Source organism: Oryctolagus cuniculus, chromosome 2, assembly GCF_964237555.1.
Source record: "Oryctolagus cuniculus chromosome 2, mOryCun1.1, whole genome shotgun sequence".
NCBI lineage: Eukaryota > Metazoa > Chordata > Mammalia > Lagomorpha > Leporidae > Oryctolagus > Oryctolagus cuniculus.
This window is the reverse complement of record NC_091433.1, coordinates 32,551,307-32,568,427: the sequence shown is the minus strand read 5'-3', so window position 1 is coordinate 32,568,427 and position 17,121 is coordinate 32,551,307. Positions and strand designations below refer to the sequence as shown.

Below are 17,121 nucleotides of genomic sequence, written 5' to 3'. Positions count from 1 at the left end.
GGGAAAGAGAAGAAAATCAGTTTCCTAGAAAGAATGAAGGTTTTTCTTAACAACTGTTCTAAAACCATTTATTTCCACCTTTAACTTGACAGAGGGGAGAAAATGAATTGCTCAGGGTGTATGTAACAAAATTTCAAATTGTGCCTGGCTATTTTGAGAGGGAAAGGACCAAAAGTTAGATTACTCAGTGCCTAATGAGACACAGGCAGCCCTCACCCATCCCTTGGGGCAGGCTGATTTAAGCTTACCTCTTAAGAACTCATAGGACTGTGATTTTTCCCTTGTTTTCTTTGCATATCTGTATTTCCTAAAGCTTCCACAGTGACCACGGATGACATGTGCCATGCTGGCTCTAAGACTGGTCTGAGAGCCGCACCCCTCCTTTGCTGGCTCTGTGCTATGGGGAGCCTGATCGCTTCAGCCTCCCGCAGAGGCTTCTACTGGCATTGGCCCACGGGAAGCTCTGGTGGAAGTTTGGGGAGCAAGAGGAAGGCAGAAGTCGGGGTGGTTTCCCCTCTCCCACTAGGCCCGGGTGGCGTCTGGCAAGCTGCTCCCTCCATCCTGGGACTCCAGTTCCCACAGGAAGCCTGCCATGGTTCCAGCTTCCTCTGGGTAATCCCAGTCCCCCAGCTCTGGTGGCATCACCTCCTCCCTTTGTCCCTGCAGCCACTTCCTGCTGGTCCTAGTCTTTGCATTGCCTCACTGTCCCTTGCTTGACTTTTGAGTATCTTTCATCTCATTACATTACATTTCCTCTGTTTAAACCTCTAGACTGGTTTCTGTCTTCCTGTTTGGACTCTGATACAAACCAACAAAAATGTGTTAGGAACAAAAATGAATGGGACAAGAGCAGTTAGTGGAACACGAGAGGAGAAATCATGGAAGGGACTATAGATCCAAGGATTCTGGCAGCACACACAGAGAATGTCCAGCTGTGGCGCACACCAGTTGGAAAGGACTTCTGGTCACCTAAGGGCTTCTTAGGTGCACCCAGAGCCATTTTAATTGGAGTCCTAAGCCCCTGAGGTGATGGCTAACAACACATAAATATACTAAGAATCATAAGGCATGAATTCAAGTCCTGGCTTGTGTGGGTACCATGGCTGACTCTGCAGTCTGCACCCCATCTCCCACACAGTGTGGCAGCCTTGAGGTTAGGATGGGCCTGGCCCAACCTTCAGTCCTGGGTTGTGGCCTTGATCCATACAGGCACTGGCTCATGCAGGGGTAGGTACCCCAGGCTGAGCCTATCGGCACCTGGTATTCTCCTGACTCCCGGTGCAACAGAAGTTAAACCCATGCATCTGTTTGATGATCGGGGCAAGAAAAGTCTTCTCTTCTCCAGATAGCATAGTGGGTCCTGATGCTTCAACATTTTGCTAAAATAGGGAAAAGCCCGCGAACAAAGCTGGCACAAAAGGTGGGGTGAATCCAAGATCATCACCATAAAGTAGTGCTGGATTTCTGATTCGACTGTGCCTAACCCCCACCATGATGCTCTGACTTTCCTGTTACATGAGCTTATACACCCCCTGGAGGGTTTAGTATGGTTTGATTTGGGTTTTCTGTTGCTTGCAGCAAGTACATAGAAGTGTTACTCTAGTGGCTGTGTGCTCTTGGGTCAATCACTTAAGCTTTGGGATCCTCAGTTCCCTCATGTGTAAAATGAGAATAGTAAGAAAACGTAGCGTATAGGAATTTTTGTGAGAATCAAATGATGTGATAAGTAATAAAGTGCTTTGTAACATAAGCAGTAATTTGGGTCTTATTCTATAATTTGAGTCTTAGGATACAATTTATTTCAGATGTTCATGCAGTTTTATGTCTCTCCTACATACAAAGAATTAATTTGATCAAATGTGCACTTCTGTAATACCTGCTTCATTACTGGGTCATCACTGGTAATCAGCAATAAGCATTCATTCACTGTGTGCAGCCTTAAAAAATTACTTTTGAAGTTCCAAGTGCCCTCTGTCAGCTTGAAAGGGTTTGCCGCAGGACTCTGAGTCAAGTGAAAATGGCTGATCACTTGTAACCCACTTGTAAAATGCGTGGTCTGAGCTGCCTCTGGAGCAGCTGGTGAAAGTGGGTGTGTGGCCTTCCTCTCCCCGCCCAGGGAAAGAGCCCCCAGAGCTCCCAGAGAGGACCGGAGGGTCACTTCTGCCCTGGTGTCTTCTTATCCTGGCTGCCCCGGTGCGCTTTGGGGACCTGAGAGGGTGGATTAGAAATGCACCTCTTAAAGGACTGCACCACACGAACCCCTAGGGAAACAGCGCATGATGTTTATGTCTGTGAAGTTACAACGTCTTCAGGAAGGTAAATGGCTCCCTATAGCAGCGAAATATGGAGGGTAATTTATAGGCCTGGCCACTGTGGCCCAGCAGGCAGAGCTGCCATCTGCAGCGCTGGCATCCCATATGGGGGCTGGTTCAAGTCCCGGCTTCTCTGATCCAGCTGTCTGCTATGGCTTGGGATAGCAGTGGAAGGTGTCTCGAGTCCTTGTGGGAGACCCAGAGGAAGCTCTTGGCTCCTTGCTTTGGATTGGCCCAGCCCTGACTGTTGCAGCCATTTGGGGAGTGAACCAGCGGAGGGGAGATCTCTCTCTCTCTCTCTCTCTCACTCTCTCTCTCTCTCTCTCTCTAACTCTACCTTTCAAAATAAATAAATAAATCTTAAAAAAAGAGGGTAATTGATCCAGCCTGATAAGATAAAGTCTAAAAGTACAATAGAGGTATTCTATACATATGTTTTTCTTTTAATAGCCTCCCTTAGGCTAGGGCTGGGTATGCCCTTGTTATCTGTGGCAGCTGAAGACAGACAGGATGATTGGGTGGAGAACCAGGCAAGCACAGGGGGCCAAGAACTTTGAGCCCTGCTTTGATCCATCCCATCAAGCCTTGTTGATTCTACCGCCCAACCAGGCTCCCCTGCTCCCCTTCTCTGTCTTGCCACAAAGCTGGATCACATTCCCATCTCAGGTCACCTGGGCTAATCTGTCTCCTAACCTCAAGCCCCTCACCTTGACCCCAACCTGGCTTTGTTCATCATTTGCCTGCTTTAGGATTCTTTTGAAATGATCTCATGCTGTCCCTGTCCCTCCTCCACCCTAAAACTTCTCACTGACTGCTTGTAGCGCGTCCTCAACGGCCCAGACCCCTTCTGATTCCTGTTAGCTTTTCTGCCATATCCCTTGCCCACACTCTTCATTTGCCTTACAAATCAAGTCAGAGACTAATGGGTATTACTTCTCTGTGACCATAAAAGCGCTTGAGCTTGTATCAATAGATTCCTAAACCACATTCTCACAAGATTGTGATCCAGGGGGTCAGGGCTGGGAATATGAAATTTCACAAGTACTTCGGCGTAGTCAGTGGCAGTAGTCCTATCTTCAGAGAAATTCTGATCACGATCACATTTTCCCACCGTAGCCACGCCACGTAGCCACGTTTTGCTTTCACCTCTGCCTTCAACTAGAACGTGCCAGAGGGCAAGTGTCAGGCCTGGTGCAGATTCCTTTCCCCAGGACCTAGCACAGCTCGGTACACGCTGAGCTCGCGTGCGTGTGTCTGTTGAGTGAAAAAAAGAACCACCGCAGAGCCAGCATCTTGGGGCAAGGGAGGCACAGGAGCCATCAGAGACAGGGCCCTCAGCCCATGGATTAGCTGGCCCAGAGCGTAGTAGTTCAGTGCAAGGGTGCATGGAGGGAGTGGCCAGCAAAACCCCGGGCACTGGGCCTGCAGTCAAAGGAGGATTCTATTCCCCGGTGTGGAAGGGAGGGTGGTTAACAATAGGCCCATTAAGGGAGTGGCTCAGGCACCAGGAAGGGGTGGGGGTGGGGGGCTCTAGTTAGCATAAGAGAAGAAGCAGTGGGCTATGCAATCAGCATCTGACTAGAGGAAGGGTGACTTGGTACTGAGTCCCAGTGAGGGCTTTAGAGAACTGCAGTCGCCAACTTTGTGCACAAAGTGTATTCACCTGGAGCAGCATTTTGGAAAACAGAAAGAACAGATCAAAGTTGGATTTTCAGGTTCCACCCTAGAGTTACCAAATGAGACTGGATATGTGTGTTGGAGATTTCAGAGCCATCTATGCCTGGCAGTTCTGAAACTTTACGGCAGACCTCCCCCCACCCTCCACCCCCCACCCCCCTCATCATAGTATGCAGTGGGCCATTTCTTTTTGAAGAATAACATTCATTTTTTTAGCTACAAGAAAAAACATTTAAAAACTGATTTATTTATCTCTTTCCCTACATCTCTCTGGTCTCTTTGTAACTTCTGTTAGATGGGAGGTAGAAATTCTGCATCTAACTTTTATGTCTCCAAATTTTTATTTTAATATTTGCAAAACTTCCCTTTAGTGGTCTGGAACAATTTCTCAGGATTCTCTGCTAGCTAAGTACTTAACTCTTTACTTGTAGTCATTTTGTCATTTAGCACATCTGTCAAGATTTTTATTTCAATGATTATATTTTTCATTTCGAAGCTATCTAAATGCTTGTCATCATAACAGTCTTTTCCTGCTTCAGGAATGTGATATCATCGCCTCAGTCGTGGAAAGATTCAACATTGAGTTCTTTCTTGAAAGGTTAATTCTGTTTGCTTTTTTCCTTCTGTTTCCACAGATGTTGCTTCTCAGATTTGTTTATTTTGATTTTTCCATTTATGATGTTGGTTTCTCTTAAATATTTGTTGATTTTCAATTGTGTTCTCATCTTTGTATTTGGTCATTTTAAAAAAAATTATTGAAAAACAGAAACAGAGTTTATATGATTAATCATCCCATCATGACAGAGAGACAGACAGAGAGAAAGAGAACTCTTTTTTTTTTTTTTTTTTTTTTTGACAGGCAGAGTGGACAGTGAGAGAGAGAGACAGAGAAAGGTCTTCCTTTGCCGTTGGTTCACCCTCCAATGGCCGCCGCAGCCGGCGCACCGCGCTGATCCGATGGCAGGAGCCAGGATCCAGGTGCTTTTCCTGGTCTCCCATGGGGTGCAGGGCCCAAGCACTTGGGCCATCCTCCACTGCACTCCCTGGCCACAGCAGAGAGCTGGCCTGGAAGAGGGGCAACCGGGACAGAATCCGGCGCCCCGACCGGGACTAGAACCCGGTGTGCCGGCGCCGCAAGGTGGAGGATTAGCCTATTGAGTCCTTTTTTTTTTTTTAATTATTTATTTATTTAAGAGGCAAAGTTATAGACAGAGAGAGGGAGAGATACAGAGAGAGAGATATCTTTCATCCACTGGTTCACTCCCCAATTGGCTGTAATGGCTGGAGCTGCGCTGATCCGAAGCCAGGAGCCAGAATCTTCCTCCATGTCTCCCACGTGGGTGCAGGGGCCCAAGGACTTGGGCCATCTTCTGCTGCTTTCCCTGGCCATAGCAGAGAGCTGGATTGGAAGTGGAGCAGCCGGGACTAGAACCAGTGCCCATATGGGATGCCGGCGCTTCAGGCGGAGGCCCAACCTACTAGGCCACAGCGCCAGCCCCAAGAACTCTTAAAAATTGACTCTCCAAATGTCCGCACAGCAGAGGCCAAAGCCAGGAGTCAGGAGCTCAATCTAAGTATCCCCTGTGGGTTGCAGGAATTCAACTTCTGGAGCCATCATCTGCTGCTTCCCAGTGTTTCCACTAGCAGGAGCTGGAGTCAAGAGAGGGGCTAAGAATAGAAGCCATGGCTGGCGCCGTGGCTCAATAGGCTAATCCTCCGCCTTGCGGCGCCGGCAAACCAGGTTCTAGTCCCAGTTGGGGTGCCGGATTCTGTCCGGTTGCCCCTCTTCCAGGCCAGCTCTCTGCTATGGTCCAGGAGTGCAGTGGAGGATGGCCCAAGTGCTTGGGCCCTGCACCCCATGGGAGACCAGGAGAAGCACCTGGCTCCTGGCTTCAGATTAGCGCGATGCGCCGGCCGCAGCGCACTGGCTGCGGCAGCCTTTGGAGGGTGAACCAACAGCAAAAAGGAAGACCTTTCTCTCTCTCTCTCTCTCACTGTCTACTCTGCCTGTCAAAAAAAAAAAAAAAAAAAAAGAATAGAAGCCAGGCACTCTGGTCAGGGATGTGAGCATCTTCAGCACTAGGCCAAATGCCCACCCCCGATCATCTTTAGTTCACAAGGATCAGGGGATGCCAACTGTGACCTACAGATCAAACTTGGCTGTTTGCTGTTTTTAAAATAAAGTTTTGGCCGGCGCCACGGCTTACTAGGCTAATCCTCCGCCTAGCGGTGCCGGCACACTGGGTTCTAGTCCCGGTTAGGGCGCCGGATTCTGCCCCGGCCGCGGCGGCCATTGGAGGGTGAACCAATGGCAAAGGAAGACCTTTCTCTCTGTCTCTCTCTCTCACTGTCCACTCTGCCTGTCAAAAAAAAAAAAAAAAAAGTTTTATTGTAACACAACTATATTCACTCATAAACATGGAATCTATGTTTGATTAGATATCAATCAGATATAACTGTGCTGTAATGGCACAGTTGAGTAGTTGTTTATAAAGTCTAAAATATTGGGCTGGCACTGTGGCGTAGCGGGTAAAGCCGCTGCCTGCAGTGCCAGTATCCTATATTGGCTCCAGTTCAAGACCCGGCTGCTCCACTTCCAATCCAGCTCTCTGCTGTTGCCTGGGAAAGCAGTAGAAGATGGCCCAAGTTCTTGGGCCCCTGCACCCACATGGGAGACCCGGAAGAAGCTCCTCGCTCCTGGCTTCAGATCGGTGCATCTCCGGCCATTGCAGCCAATTGGGGATTGAACCAGCAGATGGAAGACCTCTCTCTCTCTCTCTCTCTCTCTCTCTCTCTCTCTCTCTGCCTCTGCTTCTCTTTGTCTCTGTGTAACTCTGGCTTTCAAATAAATTAAATAAATCTTTTTAAAAAAGTTTAAAATACTGACCCTTTTGTCCGTTACAGAAAGATTTGCCAGTTCTGCTCTAGATCTAACCATCATTTTATAGGAAATACAATATGTGGGAATATGGTAAGCAATGCTGGCTGACATCAATTTAAGATAAAAAAAAAAACTCAGTTAATTCACACGTAAATATCATTAAGATGTATAAAAAGACCAATTCATGTGAATTAAAAATAAATAATAGAAATATAGGTCAAATAAGCTTGGGGTTTATTTAATTTTTTTTTATGATTCATTGATTTATTTGGAAGGTAGAGTTACAGAGAGCCCAGAGCAGAGAGAGAGAGAGAGAGAGAGATCGATCTTCCATCCACTGGTTAACTCCCCAACAGCTGGAGCCGGGCCGATCCAAAGCCGGGAGCCAGGAGCATCTTCTGGGTCTCTCGTATGGGTGCATGGGCCCAAGGACTTGGGTCATTTTTTACTGCCCTCTCAGGCCATAGCAGAGCGCTGGATCAGAAGTGGAGCAGCTGGGGTTCAAACTGGCGCCCATATGGGACACCTGCACTTCAGGCAGTGGCTTCACCCATTATGCTAACTGTGCTGGCTCCTATTTTAAACAAGTCAGCCATAAAGACCAACTTTTGAAACAATGGGGAAAATTGAGCATGAACCAGCATTTCCAGTTTTTACTGGTAGGAAACAAACCACCCGGCCATAAAATAACAGGCACACACATGGTTCACGGATTCTGTGGGCCTGGCATTTGGGCAGGGTACACGGATGGAGGCAGCTGCTGTGCCACACATCATCTGGAGCCTCGGCTGGGAGGGCTGAGTGTACATGTGGTCACTCCATGTGGTTGGGGTCCTTGTGGTGTGTGGCTGGAGTTCCAGAGACGCCGTCTTGAGAGGAAACCCTGGGGAGAGAGTGTTCCAGGAGGACTGGCCGGGGCTGGGGGCCCTCTTCATCTTGCCCCAGGGAAGCACCTCCACTGTCACTCTCTATTGCTCCAGTGAGCAACTCAGGCCCACCCAGAGTCCAAGGCAAGTCAGACCTTATCTCCTGATGGACGCACAGTAAGCTCGCTCTGTGCAAGACAGCAGGTGCTGCAGTCACCATATTTGGAAAACACAATCAACCACAACTGGTTATTAGATGGTATTGATAAGGTGGTGTGTGTGTGTGTGTTTGTGTGTGTGTGTGCGGTAATGCTGTGTTTATTAAACAGGCTTTCTGTGTTAGACACTCACACACTAAGTGTTTATGCATGAGACACTAGGATATTTGGGATTTGCTTTCAAGTACCCCAGGAGAAAATGAAAGGTGGTGGTATGGTGGTGGCGGTGGTGGCAAAGGGGAAACAGGAGTGAAAGGACACTGAGGGTTGTGGAGGCCAGGCAGGGAGCGCCTGTTGGTTTACAGCATTCTCTTTCACTTTTAATTATTTGAAGTTTTCCTAAGTTATAAAGAAAAAGAAAGAGAAAAGGAAGTGCGAACTGTCTTTCCTGTTCATGGGGGTTCTTCCTTTTCACAGTGTGGGTGAGTCAGACCTGGTGCTGAGTGGCTCACGCAGGAGATTCAGGGCCTCCTTATCCTGTGGGCCTTGCCAGCACCCTGGGGCGCTTTCCTGCCCCTTGCATCCAGGTGCTGACACTCACTGTTCCAGCCTGGGGCAGGCAGCCCTGCAGGCCTACTCCTTGGCAGAGATAAGCGGAAGGTAGAGACCTACCATTTAGTGACCAGGATTTGGCTACTATCATCCCCCTTGGGCAGCCCCATAGTTGCCTCCTGTTCACCCTGTGTTTGGAGCAGACCAGTGGCCTCTTCCCCATGTGCACAATGTCTCCTTTGCACCTGTTTTCAGATTTAATTTCCTTTGCCGATTTAGTCCTTTCTGCTTTCTCTAGTTGAAAGATTACTGAAAATGTCTGTTCTGATGATACCATGTTCCCCATTGTTTAGTGTTATTCTTAATTTAATCTCACAAAAGAATTTTTTACGTGGCAGTTTCAGAGATGTTGATTGGAACAGAAAAATATTCGTACGTGCTCAGCCAGTCTTTTGCAATCAGTACACCCACACTTTTCCAAAGCACAATAATCAAACTACACACACACACACACACACACACACTATTTTGCATTTTGTGGGTTTTTTGAAAATGTACATGTTTTCCATTTTGTTAAAAATTACTTGCAATAATAAGCAATCATGACAGCATAATGCCTTGTCTTATATGCATGAGGATGTTTTCAAAAGTTTGTGGAAAAGTTGAATTTAAAGATAGATTTACTTTGGTGCAAAATTTTTTTGAAATCCCTGCATAAGTTTTCCAAATACACATTTTCCATGAACTTTCTGGAGGCCACTGACACCAGAATTTCTAAATATTTACATTACAGCATTTCCAGTTTTTCGATGCTAAATGTAATTACTGGAATAAATATTTTTGCTTCAATTTTAGTGTCCATATTAATTTCCTTTCCCTAGAATGTGTTCTAAAGTGTGCAATTCCAGTAAGGAACCCTGATCTGTAAAACGACTATTGACACATGCTGCCAAAGTCACTTGCAGAGAATTTCAGTCCATTCGTGGTTTTCTTCCCCACACGTGCAGTGAGACCTCCTCTCTGAAACACTGTCAGAATTGTTTTTATGCTTATTCGTTTGATTGGCTATTATTTTTCCAAATAACTAGTGTTTCTAAATAGTTTTCCTAAAGAGAGAGTGATTGGGGGTGGGATGGGAGTGGGGGTGGAGGAGGAAGAGAGGGAAGAAGGAAAGAAAAAGAAAAGTATATATTCTTACCATGATTTATATTGGGTTAAAGATACTACTTACAGTGATGTATGTAATAAATGGATGCACAGCTACTTAAGAAACCAAGCCAATCAGAAATGATGGAGGAATAAACTTCACAGTCTCCTCTCAGCTTCCCATCGCCTCCCTCTTCAAAGGTCACTTCAGTGCCTGTCATCTCGGGGGTTAAACTATCCTTATTTTTATATATGTCAGCATATGTCATTTCTGTCAGACTAATTTTTCTACTTCGGTGTTAAAAATGTTTTGTTTCAAATTTGCACAAGGAAAATTGTAGGGTAGTAATACAAAGAGACAGAGAGTTCCCATATACCCCATCTCCTCCTTTCCCCTATAGGCATCTGGTGCTGGTAACCTTGTCACAATGAATGAACCATATCCAGCTTCCCCTATTTTTTTTGTTTTGTTTTGTTTTGTTTTGTTTCCAAACTTCTTTTATTCCAGCCTCCAGTAATCAACATTCTGTGTTCATATTGATTTTCTTTTTTTAAATTTTAGCTCTCACATGTAAGGGAAGCATGTAGTATTTGTCTTTTTGTGTCTGGGCTTATTTTATTCAACATGATGTCCTCTGGTTCCTTCTGCTTTGTTACAAGTGACAGCATTTGATTTTAACAAATGGTTGAATAGCATTCCATTGTGTATGTTTACATTTTCTTTGATTCTGTATTTTGGCTATTGTGAATCACACTGCCATAAATGTGGTAGAGCAGATACCTCTTTGATATAATGAGTTCATGTCTTTTGAGGGTATACCCAGAAGTGAGATTGCTGGATCATATGGCAATTCCATGTCTAGCTTTTAAAGAAATCTCCATACTGTTTTCTATAGTGGCTGCTTCTGACCAACAGTGTATAAGAGTTCCCCTTTCTCTACGTCTTAGCCAGCATTTGTTACTTTCTGCCTTTTTGATAATAGCCATTCTGATAAGGGTGAGGTGATAATTCATTGTGGTTTTGATTTGTATTTCTCTGATGGCTAATAATATTGAGCATTTTTTTCACATATGTGTTGGCCATTTGTATGTCTTTTTTAAAAAACTGTTCCTCAATTGAGACAAGGGCTGTTCAAAGTCATTGCTTCTCAAAGTGTTAACTTAACTTCTAGAGATTAACATTTTTTTAAGGTGCTCCTTATTACAAGTCAGAGAGAACATAGGCTATTTGTCCTTCGGGGACTGGCTTATTTTTTTTTTTTTTAAGATTTATTATTAATTTATTTGAAAGGCAGAGTTACAGAGAGGCAGAGGCAGGGAGAGAGAGAGAGAGAGAGACAGACAGACAGACATCGATCTTCCATCTGCTGGTTCACTCCCCAGATGGCCGCAAGGGCCAGAGCTACATCGATCTGAAGTCAGGATCCAGGAGCTTCCTCTGGGTCTCCCACACAGGTACAGGGGCCCAAGGACTTGAACCATCCTCTACTGCTTTTCCAGGCCATAGAAGAGAGCTGGATCTGGAGTGGAGCAGCTGGGAATCGAACCAGGGGCCACATGAAATGCCAGCACTGCAGGTGGTGGCTTTACCTGCTATGCCACAGTGCAGGCCCCTGTATGTCTTCTTTTGATAATTGTCCATTCAGGTCTTTTGTTAATTTCTAAATAAGATTGGTTGTTTTTTTGTTGTTGAATTTTTGAGTTGTTGCTATATTCTGTATATTAATCCTTTGTCAGATAAGTAGCTTGTCAGTATTTTCTCTCATTCTGTCAGATATGTGTTTACTCTATTGATTGTTTCCTTAGCTGTGTAGAAACTTCTGAGTCTGATATAACATCATTTGTCTAGTCTATCTTGGTGAAAATCTTTTTGAGTATGTTTGGTAAGGATGTTTTGAGCTTTCTGTATCTGGATGTCCAAATCTCTTTCAAGACTTGGAAAATTTTCAACTATTTTTTTATTCAGTAGATTCTCGAGGCCTTTTTCCTTCTCTTCTCTTTCAAGTATCTGTATACTATGAATATTTGTTGGCTAAATGGTATCCCATATATCGTGTAGACTTTCCTCGTTCTTTCTAATTTTTTCTCTTTATTTTTGTCTGACTGGGTTATTTCAGTAGTCTTGTCCCTCAGATCAGAGATTGTTTCCTTCTGTTGATGTATTCTGCTGTTGAAGCTATCAATTGTATTTTTTATTTTATTAATTGAAGTTTTCAGCTCCAAAATTTCTGTTTGGTTCTTTTGAATGATTTCTATCTCCTTATTGAATTTCTCATTCATGTCATCTATTGTTTGTCTCCTTTCTTTAAACTGTCTATCTGTATTCCCTTGCATCTCATGAAGTTTCCTTAGGATGGCTATTTTGCATTCCTTTTCAGATATTTCATAGGTCAGATCAGGATCTATTTCTGGAGAACTACTGTGTTCCTTTGGAGGTGTCATGCTTCCTTGCTTCTTCGTGTTTGCTGTGGCCCTACATTAACTTCCGTGCAGCTTATGTAACAGTCTCTCCCTTTTGTTAATGGAGTAAGTTTCATTGGAAAAGAGCATTTTGGTTAGGTGGAATGTGAGGTGCACTTAGGTTATTGATTTGACTGGTCTAGATGAGCCTGGAAATGGAACCTCTGAGTGATTTCTTGAGCAGTACCAGTGTTGGAAGTGTCTACAACAGCCATACTTGTCTGGTCCTCGGCAGATTGTGGAGGTGGTATTACAACTTTAAAGTGGAGATGAGCGTCTAAAGGTGTGTGTCTTTAGGCTCCAGGGAGTTGGGTGTTCATCACACCAGGATTTCTGATGTCTGTGGCCATGTTTCTGGTGCTGTGGGAAGGTTGTCCCCTTCTCCTGAAGGGCAAGCGTGAGTGATGCTGGAGTACGTGGCACCCACAGCCAGGGCCCCCAGAGTATATGATGTGGATAGGAGCTTCCCCAGACTCTGCTGTGTGGGTGTGACTAATGCTGAGGCTCAAAGCACCATGAACCCAAGTCCCAGCACTGGGACATGTTAAGGGGACCCTGCCCCAGTCCCACGGGGTGAGTACAGGCTGTGGTGAGGACTGTACACTGGTAGGTATGGGACACTGGAGCGGGTAGATTCTTCCCTAGGTCCCACAGGGTATGCTGCAGTTACTCTGAGGAATATGGTAGTAATAGTCACAGCCCTGGAGCTACAGGCTACAGTGGGGTCCTTATCCAGGTACCACAGGGTGAGTGCCAGTTACTTCAGGGGTTATGGGCTAGCAGTCAGAAATCTGAAGCAGAGGAATCCAGGCATAGCCCTCTGGATCCCCCACGTGAGTGTGAGTTACTCTAAAGTTATAGCATCAGCATTCAGAATTCCAGAGTTGCAGGGCACAGAGGGGACTGGCCCAGCTCTCGCAGGGCACGCGAGGGTGATGCCGGGGCTTGTGTTCTGGGCCTCCAGCACCCTGTGGTAAGACCTGCAGAAGCAGCTTCCTCAGGTCTGGTCCCCTGGGGTTGTTGTCCCGGCTGCTGCTGGTGAGCAGCCTCAAGAAGCCACAGGGAATTTTCCTAGATGACACAGAGCAAGCAAGTGCAGCCCCAGGGCCAGTGCCCAAACTCCCGAGGCTGCAGGACTCACAGGGGCCTGCTTTCTCCCTGCCAGGTGCCCTGGCTGTCCCTCGGGGCTTCTGGAAGTGAAGGGGCTGCTTGCTTCTCCTGGCACAGGTGGAGTTCAGCAGCTTCTTGGCAGCAGCTCGGGTCTGGCATGTTGAGGTAGCGGAGGGGAGTGTGTGGGTCCCTCTTTAGAGCAAAGCGGGTGCCCAGACCCCAGTCAGCCCTCTAGACTTGAAGTCGGTGGGGACTGAGGAATCCTCCCACGGGCATGGCTGCCCATCTGCAGGAGCGGCAGGGTTCCTACTTCCTGCTTTCCTCTGCCTGCAAGGTGGAAGGGGGCTGGGGAAGGAGCGCTGGGCAGCAGCAGGCGTCCTGTTTGTTCCTCTCTCTCTGCTGCCTTCAGAGTCTGTGTTTCTGCAGATCTCATGAGTTCTTTCCTTCGGTTTTTCCCTCAGTCAGTCTCCTTATGTGTATTTTAGACATAGAGTGTTTTCCAGACAAGATGGCGTCTCCTGACCAGGGGGCCAGGGTAGGCGTGGTGGCGCCAGCAGCGGCGTGCTGTGTTTCTCTCTTCCTGCTGACGCTCTGTCTCTGAGCTGTTTGCAGTTACCATCACTTTTCAACTCGTGCCTTCCCTCAGACAGTCTTGAAATGTGGTACTTCCCTCCTTGTTCTAAAACTTTCTCCGGCTGAGGTGGATGGAGATCCCCCTCTATTCAGTCTTCTTGGGACTTCTTCACTTTTTTTCTGTTAGTTCTTTAGAATGATATACCATGTTTCTGTCCTCTGGTAGTTACTGTTAACAAATGTAACACATTTGCTGAAACATATCATTCTCTTGCAGTCTAGTGTGAAGCCAGGGCTGTAAGCCTCTCAGATAAGACAACTTCCCCTTTCTCCATCTCCTATCAAATAGAAATCTTTAGGGGTTTCAGTTCCGGATGGATTAGTCCTTTCTCATGGTCTATGGTAATTGTTTGGATGTAGTTACTCTTATTTCTGCCCCAGGTTTTTTTGTGCCTCACCCATTTTCTCTTTCCCTACAATGAATTTCATTTTGCTGGAAGACATTCTCAGGGAACCCCTTCAGAAAGGAGCTGAGGATGATAAACTTTTTGACCCCTTCCGTATCCCAGAAGTCTTGATTTTCTCCTCTCATCTCCATGCCAGCTGGGTGTCCTCGTCTGTTTTGTTTCACTATAATAAAATACCAGAGGCTGGGTACTTGATGAAGACAAGAAGTTTACTGGGCTCCCGATTCAGGTGACTGGAGAGTCCAGACAGCCTGGTGCTGTCCTGCTGGTGAAGGCCCTGGGTGGGAAGAGGCCAGGACAGAGGGGACACAGTGTGAGCATGGAAACAAGACAGCAGGAGGGGCCGGGCTCCCTCTTTATACTAACCCTCTCTCCTGGAACTAATCCACTCCTGCCAGACCTGATCCACTCTTGGGAGACAGCATTCTCCGCACATGACCATGGAACTCCCCATGACATAATCACCTTCCACTAAGCCCCTCCTCTTAAAGGTGCCACCACCTCAATGCTACCACACTGGGGACATGAACCGCTAGGGGATGAACCACAGTCAGACTATCACAGAGGATGTATAATTTTAGGTTAAAATTTTTGTTGTCTAAGACTTTAAAGAATTGCTTCATTTTCCATATGGTCAACAAGAGGTGCTCTGGATTGAATATTTGTCCCCCTAAATTCAACACGTTTTGTTAATGGTACTGAGGGTGGAAATGTGCCCCAATTATGGTAGGAAGGGATGAGATTGGATGAGGTTGGCTGTTGGGAGGGGTCCATGTGGTTGAATCCTGGCGGCTTCCTAGGGACCACACAGGTGCACACACAAGCCGTGTGCTCCCCATCCCTTTCACATGATGCCCAGTGCCACCTGGGGAGTCTCAGCAGCGGCATGGTCACCAGAGACCAAGCGTCAGGACTGAACCTCCAGAACGGTGTCCAGAGTAAACCTCTTTCATCTGTAGTCAGGGTGCCTCAGGTGTTTCACGGGAGTAAGTGAGAAACTGACGTGTTTTAGATTCCTGCCAATCAAATCACCAAGTCTTTCAGAAATAGGAAGTTTCTCCCTTTCTATAATCTTTTAGGTTTTTCCTCTCATGGAATAAGCTTGACTCTGCCTCAGGCATTTTTCTGGCCTCACCCTGACCTTAGCCCTGAGGCCAGGTGCTGCTGCTGCTTTAGAAATAACCTAGTGAACAGGCTTCTGCTCATGTGGGCTCCCACCACGGGGCAGTAGCCCGGGGTACAAATCCTCTTGGGCACCAAACAGGGGGACTTGGTGTGTCTACCATAGAGACAGATCCAAGAAAGGGCTATAAACTTCCACGCAAGGTGGTAGCTGCCAGTTCTCTTTCAACTACACGGGAGGACTGATCATTCAAAATGTGTGGATAACATCTACGTGACTTTTGACTGCTGGCTTACAAGGAATTTAAAGAATTGAGAGATGTTGCCTTAAAAAAAAATCCCTTTCCATTTCCACATACTTACATATGTGAGCTAATGTTTTTCAGAGTTTACATGTATTAAAGATTTTAAAAAGGAATATAGTTAATGATGAAACCCTATCTTATTGATAGAGTGCCCTAATTACTAATATATTAAATTATATAATTGTTTAAATAAAAGGTTTATTCTAAATCTATTGTCTAAATTATTTACTTATTAATTTGTTGCTAATTGCCATAAATACTAACACTAATTTTTAAAGTTTTATATCCATTTTCTTAAGCTCTTTCTAGTAGAATTTTACTCTTTACCTTTGACATTTATCAAAATTTATAATGTATTTTTCGATAAATTGTACACTAAATAATAGCTCAACCTAGAGTGATTACTTTTATCACTTAAATCTTTACATCAAAATTTAAAAATTAAAATGTCAATTTACTTACATATTTGGGGCAGAGTCATATTGTACTGTCACCAAAAGTCTTATAAGCATAAACATATGAGTATTATATTTAGATGAAAGTTCTGCAAGGAAGTGGAATAGAAATTTAAATTGAAGGAGAAACAAAAGCAATGTAAAATTTCTCATTGTTCAAGAAAAGGTCTGAATGTATTTTTAACAAAAGATGTTGGTGAGTAATAACCGTATGTGACATTTGTAAACCATTAGCTACATTTAAGAAAATATTATTATAAAAACTTTATTCTGAAGTGTCAATGTTACATGCCAGAAATTATACTCTTTGCAACAATTTAACCAATGCTAAAAATTTAGATGTCAAATTAAAATTGTGTGAGAGGTGACAGAATTCAATGCAGTATTTTAGGGAGTACACAAGCTGAGACACTGGAGACTGAAATCCTTCAGGGTTGGGGCAGGACCCAGGCATCTGCATGTAAAAGCCCTCCCTGGGGACACTAAGGGCCAGCCTGATTGGGAATCTGGCTGTCATTTGATTTGGCTGGGTGTGGTGGAGCCACTGACTCCTTTTCTTTGAACTCCATACAATCTTGCCCCTTCTGTTTTTAGTAACTTGAAACATAGGTTTGCAAAAAGGCCCTGGTGTATTATAGGTTATGCATAATTAAACCACCTCACACAATCATCACTCACAAAATTCATCTGAATTTCCCCCCAGGGGATCTGACTCCAGGAAGCTCTTCAGGTGGTCTTTGAAGACAGTTGCTCCAAATGGAAATTTCCAGGATGCCAAATAAGAAGGTTCCCCACATTCTATGAATGCCAAGAGTGTGCAAAGCTCCCACCCGGGGTGCAGGTGCTTGGGCCCGCCCCCAGGTCCGTGTGAGTACCTTCTGTTATAGAGTTTACTCCCAAGTCCCTTTTGTACATGCTCTGCCACTTGAGTTATTCTCTGGCAGTGCAACAATAATGAACCACACCTATGGGAGGGCCTCTCCCTGTTCCAGAAAAGCAAGCAAGGACTTTCAGAGACGTGGAGGTGGCCTCACGAG

The 17,121-nt window shown here is 45.5% G+C and overlaps 1 long non-coding RNA gene across 1 annotated transcript in view; it reads left to right on the top strand.

Annotated features, from left to right (window-relative positions):
• LOC127486705 (uncharacterized) overlaps nt 1–17,121 on the top strand; it is a 73,520-nt gene that overhangs the window by 41,897 nt on the left and 14,502 nt on the right. The window contains exon 2 of the long non-coding RNA XR_011386858.1: nt 16,788–16,951. This is a non-coding gene — a long non-coding RNA (uncharacterized lncRNA). The remainder of the gene's footprint in view (nt 1–16,787; nt 16,952–17,121) is intronic.